Genomic DNA, 6261 nt, shown 5'->3' with positions numbered 1-6261 from the left:
CAGATAAAAGACAATAGTGACTAAGTTTTTCGCTAATTACATTCAGGAAACAAAGAACAGAGATAGAGACAGCTTGTGGAACGACTCAATCATGCCACACACTATTCTTTAGTCTTTGTGTGTTATCCGTCCTTCTCTTCAATATATGTCTGTGATTTGCATGTGCGTTTTTTTTTTTTTTTTTTTTTTTCTTGGTAAAGAGCTTAAGTCATCTGGATGGGTGTAGAGTATTTAAGTGATCCCCATGGCCGTGGGCAAAGACCTAAATCTATTCTGACACAAGCTTAGCATCTGTAATCCTATTATTCCCATCTTATCCTGGGCTCAAACACAAAAACAAGTCACATTTCTGCACAGAGTTGAAACGTTGTCCTATTGTGTTGCACTGCGTCTGGACTCTGCTCTCAGTGTGTCAACTTGTGTACCTCTGTTTTCTGTAAGACATATGAAATGTTCAAACTTATATATATAACTCTGCGTTCGGGCCAAAATTCTGAGCTCGGAGCCCCCCCGACCCCCTCCCCACCCCCCCTTAGAAATTAAAAATTAAAAATGTATTGTTGCAGAACAAATTGTTTTTGCAATTTGAGGTTTAAAAATGCATAAAACTTGTAATAAAAACAGTTTCTTAGATTTTTTTTAATTATGAACCCATTAAATTGTATTTGATATTATGGATGTTTAAGCAAGCATATCATTGATAGTGAGAGATAAGAAAGAAATAGAGCATCAAGGGACAGTTTATTTGTGATCATTTCACTCTGAACAACACCTTCTGCTGCGAATAATTAGATGAATCCTCATATGGGACCAGTATGGAAATGAAAGAGGCAGGAGGGAGATGTCCATGAAGGATATTTTGCACACATGTGTTTGGACACAAATGTGTACGTACCTACGTACAAACTCATTGACATAATTGAATTGCCAGCAATTGCTGAAATTCAGCATTTATTAATAGAAGAAAAAGTGATATGAAATGCACACAAATATATGGCCCTGTTTACGCCAGGTTTTAACATCAACAAGTGGAAAGACCAGACAGATTCACACCTGGAATTACCCATTAAACCTGCTACTAGCATTTGTCTAATATATTTCTCTAGTTAACACTTGAATTTCTTTGAAGGGATGGTACCTGATTTTTGTGGCTACATTCAGTGGGATTACTGAAATTGGATGTTTATTTTATTTTAACTTGAAAACTAAGTATTTTTTTTAATGTGTTTATTATGGTGCAGTGATTACATTGGAGGCAGTACACTCCCATAAAGTTTACACAATTACCCCTAAAGCGTGCATATTATATTGATTGAGCAACCTATTATTTGAAGGGTGCATACTTGTAAAAGGTATTAGAATCTCAAGACTAATATATATATATACTATATATTTGTACCTTTTGAGGGAACTGTCCCAGTAGCAAGGTGTTGTACCCCATAGGGTGCTTTCATTGCAAATGGAAGTTTAGTTCAAAACAGACCATGGTTCGCATGAAAAATTGGTCATCTAAAAGCTACAACCTGATCTCAGCAATTCGTCCTTATTTTACGAGTTGGCTAATTCGTACGAATTCATACAACCTCACTCGTTCAAATGTGTACGATTTTTGCTAAATCTTACATATTGAGAGTGAGAGTGAGTATAATACTGCTGCGCATAATAGCGGCAAACAAATAATAATAATAAAAACCACAATAAGATGACTTAAGCTTATTAGAAAAATGATGAAAACACAAATGCAGCAGGGTTCCATAGATTCAAGTAAGTGAACAATCTGGGAACAATCGCATTTAGACCTAATCAAACATGCACAGTGGGAAAGCTCCCATAGTCTTTCAATGTCCTGAACACATCAAAACACGGTAGTGTGGCAAAAGAGCGGTATTACAGGTAGAAAGAATTTCGACTACGCCACCCGGGGAATTTCGCCCCGGGAAATATGGACAACACTCAAGTTACTATTACTAGGTCACTCAGGTTCGATTCTCTAATAAAAGGTAGGCAGAGACGTGGATATGAAAATATACAAAAATTTTATTTATACAAAGTTTAATTTAAAGCAGCAGGGTAGTCACGTTAAAAAGGCAACCTGGAGCTATACTGACACGGTTTTGAGTTACAAACACATTCAAGTAAACAAAAACACATTTGAATAATTACACACACTTTCCATACACTGGTTACACAGACACCATAGAAAAAGACACAGACTAACAGGGCTGAGGCAAACCACGGGAGGAGGGATCACTAAACTTAATTTGCCAAAAGCACACTCACACACAGCAAAGACTTCAAAAAAGTGTCACGGCAAACATTCGAAGAAAGCACCACCACCACAAGAGATCCTCCACCCGTGGAACCTCAGCACCTGAAACGAAAATCACACAAAAAAAAAATTAATAACCAAACTTCAACATACCAACTGCACTAAAGCCCAGTTGGATGATGTTTAGGGTACGGTCATGAGCAGATAATATCACCATTAATAGACAATCACGAATAACATACAAAGGCGTAAACACAGACCATAAATAAATAAATAAATAAATAAACTCAATTCACGCAATGAGCTCACAAGCAGATAGTTTGGTGTTCCATTTTTGACACCAAATGTTAACCTCAAAAGTTCAATAAAAGAAACATTAAATCAACAAATAATAAATAAAACCAGACAGCAACGGTCCCCCTCATCAGTGGGGTGACGATCTTCTCACAGATGGCAAAAAGTTTGTATTGCACACGGTAGCGACAGTGGAGCAGGAAAATACGATGCGCTCTTAATCTGGCAGCAAGGAATCGACGGGGCTGTAATAGCTTTTTATAGCACCAGCAGGAAGAACAAGATCGCCGGACGAGAGGGAAAATCCTAAGCCAAATACAAAGAAACACTAAGATTTATGCCTCAATGGCTAAACTTTCAGCTCGTAACTACATGCGCAATAACACTTACCGGAAGTAGACGATGCATTCGCACAATGTACTTGTCCTTTCACAGGCACGGGTACTCAAATCATGCAATCCGCTGTTCAGATAGACTACAGGGACACTGCACATAACTCAACACAATCAGCCGATCCTAAACCCCCAAATAAAGACAAACAATACGCTTTCCATCAACAGTTCACACCTACCTGAAAGGCGAGCAGCCAGCAAATGCAACCACTGCGACAAACCGAAGGAAAACCGGAGAAGACAGACAAGCTAAACACAACACTAATAATTAGTCCCCTACATACAAACAAACTAAAAACAGAAGTTGCTATATGCTAACACACATACCTACAGCCACTGTAAACACTGGAAGGAGGCGGAGTCGAACGTGACGCATCCCGGGCTACAGCCAACCAGCTCTTAAATAGGGTGGATTACCTGCTGATAGGTGCTCACTAATGTCCATCACCTCATTCATCCGGTTACAATCCATCCCCACCTTTTGTATCGTCGCCCCGACGATAGACCACTAGCCCATGACGGCTACACACCGGGAAACGAGTGAAACACAAGTTCTCTGCCATGACGGCTACACACACACCGAGAAACGAGTAAAGCACAAGTTCTCTGCCATGACGGCTACACACACTGAGAAACGAGTGAAACACAAGTTCTCTGCCATGACGGCTACACACACTAAAAACGAGAGAAACACAAGTTCTCTGCCATGACGGCTACACACACTAAAAACGAGAGAAACACAAGTTCTCTGCCATGACGGCTACACACACACTGAGAAACGAGTGAAACACAAGTTCTCTGCCATGACGGCTACACACACTGAGAAACGAGTGATACACAAGTTCTCTGCCATGACGGCTACACACACACACTGAGAAACGAATGAAACACATGTTCTCTGCCATGACGGCTACACACACTGAGAAACGAGTGATACACAAGTTCTCTGCCATGACGGCTACACACACACACTGAGAAACGAATGAAACACAAGTTCTCTGCCATGACGGCTAAACACACTGAGAAACGAGTGATACACAAGTTCTCTGCCATGACGGCTACACACACTGAGAAACGAGTGAAACACAAGTTCTCTGCCATGACGGCAACCAATTTCCTTGTGCCGCCCGGATGCGACACGTTCGACTTCCACGCACCTCAACTCGCCCCAACTGATCCGAGACTAGCTGAGAGTCAATGTGACAGCAATATTGTAAGGCCTGGAAAAGTTCATCGTCCATGATTACAAATCAGGAAAGATCACTTACCAATACAAAAACTCACAGGTCTACTTGTCACACACTCCTGAAAGAAACTGCTGCTGTCTGGTTTCTGCAAAAAAAGAAAACAAACAAAATACCCAAAAACACTAAACCAACAAAATAATACCCACGTCTTTGCACTACACAATAGAGATCCTGCCGACTATACGCCAAATGTGGCAAAAGAGCGGTATTACAGGTAGAAAGAATTTCGACTACGCCACCCGGGGAATTTCGCCCCGGGAAATATGGACAACACTCAAGTTACTATTACTAGGTCACTCAGGTTCGATTCTCTAATAAAAGGTAGGCAGAGACGTGGATATGAAAATATACAAAAATTTTATTTATACAAAGTTTAATTTAAAGCAGCAGGGTAGTCACGTTAAAAAGGCAACCTGGAGCTATACTGACACGGTTTTGAGTTACAAACACATTCAAGTAAACAAAAACACATTTGAATAATTACACACACTTTCCATACACTGGTTACACAGACACCATAGAAAAAGACACAGACTAACAGGGCTGAGGCAAACCACGGGAGGAGGGATCACTAAACTTAATTTGCCAAAAGCACACTCACACACAGCAAAGACTTCAAAAAAGTGTCACGGCAAACATTCGAAGAAAGCACCACCACCACAAGAGATCCTCCACCCGTGGAACCTCAGCACCTGAAACGAAAATCACACAAAAAAAAAATTAATAACCAAACTTCAACATACCAACTGCACTAAAGCCCAGTTGGATGATGTTTAGGGTACGGTCATGAGCAGATAATATCACCATTAATAGACAATCACGAATAACATACAAAGGCGTAAACACAGACCATAAATAAATAAATAAATAAATAAACTCAATTCACGCAATGAGCTCACAAGCAGATAGTTTGGTGTTCCATTTTTGACACCAAATGTTAACCTCAAAAGTTCAATAAAAGAAACATTAAATCAACAAATAATAAATAAAACCAGACAGCAACGGTCCCCCTCATCAGTGGGGTGACGATCTTCTCACAGATGGCAAAAAGTTTGTATTGCACACGGTAGCGACAGTGGAGCAGGAAAATACGATGCGCTCTTAATCTGGCAGCAAGGAATCGACGGGGCTGTAATAGCTTTTTATAGCACCAGCAGGAAGAACAAGATCGCCGGACGAGAGGGAAAATCCTAAGCCAAATACAAAGAAACACTAAGATTTATGCCTCAATGGCTAAACTTTCAGCTCGTAACTACATGCGCAATAACACTTACCGGAAGTAGACGATGCATTCGCACAATGTACTTGTCCTTTCACAGGCACGGGTACTCAAATCATGCAATCCGCTGTTCAGATAGACTACAGGGACACTGCACATAACTCAACACAATCAGCCGATCCTAAACCCCCAAATAAAGACAAACAATACGCTTTCCATCAACAGTTCACACCTACCTGAAAGGCGAGCAGCCAGCAAATGCAACCACTGCGACAAACCGAAGGAAAACCGGAGAAGACAGACAAGCTAAACACAACACTAATAATTAGTCCCCTACATACAAACAAACTAAAAACAGAAGTTGCTATATGCTAACACACATACCTACAGCCACTGTAAACACTGGAAGGAGGCGGAGTCGAACGTGACGCATCCCGGGCTACAGCCAACCAGCTCTTAAATAGGGTGGATTACCTGCTGATAGGTGCTCACTAATGTCCATCACCTCATTCATCCGGTTACAGTAGCATATAAATGCAATGTAGTCCAATGAATTTCTGACTACCTCTGTATGGTTTTACTAATCTGATCACAAGATGTTTTGAAGCCCATCTAGACTTGTTTTTAGCGCCGTCTACCTCTGATTGGACCACTTGAAGAGTTGTTAATAAACTGTTAATAAACGTTAATAAACTGAGCCATAGATTCACAAACATGAACATAAAATGCAGTTCTATAGTGTATAACAATAACATCACCATCATCAATGAAGTCATCATCTTCAAAACCATCACTCCTCACCGTATTAGAATCAGACCCTGTGAACTCATTCTTTCCTAG

General features: G+C 40.4%; 1 long non-coding RNA gene across 3 annotated transcripts; it reads right to left on the bottom strand.

Annotated features, from left to right (window-relative positions):
• Positions 1–2017: 2017 nt before the first annotated feature.
• On the bottom strand, positions 2018–5845 carry LOC308701150. 3 transcript variants are annotated; one of them, XR_014031403.1, is made up of 4 exons: positions 5806–5840; positions 5658–5727; positions 5477–5572; positions 2018–5392 (listed from the first exon to the last, which is right to left on the bottom strand). It is a non-coding gene; the product is annotated as an uncharacterized lncRNA (long non-coding RNA). The 3 variants fall into 3 exon arrangements; XR_014031402.1 differs by having other exon boundaries at positions 2018–5572; XR_014031401.1 differs by having other exon boundaries at positions 2018–5727; positions 5806–5845.
• Positions 5846–6261: the final 416 nt, after the last annotated feature.

The sequence above is a fragment of the Scardinius erythrophthalmus genome (genome assembly GCF_964197995.2).
Source record: "Scardinius erythrophthalmus genome assembly, chromosome: 13".
In the NCBI taxonomy this organism is placed as follows: Eukaryota; Metazoa; Chordata; class Actinopteri; order Cypriniformes; family Leuciscidae; genus Scardinius; species Scardinius erythrophthalmus.
The sequence above is the reverse complement of the archived record's forward strand: the minus strand, read 5'-3'. Positions and strand labels throughout refer to the sequence as shown.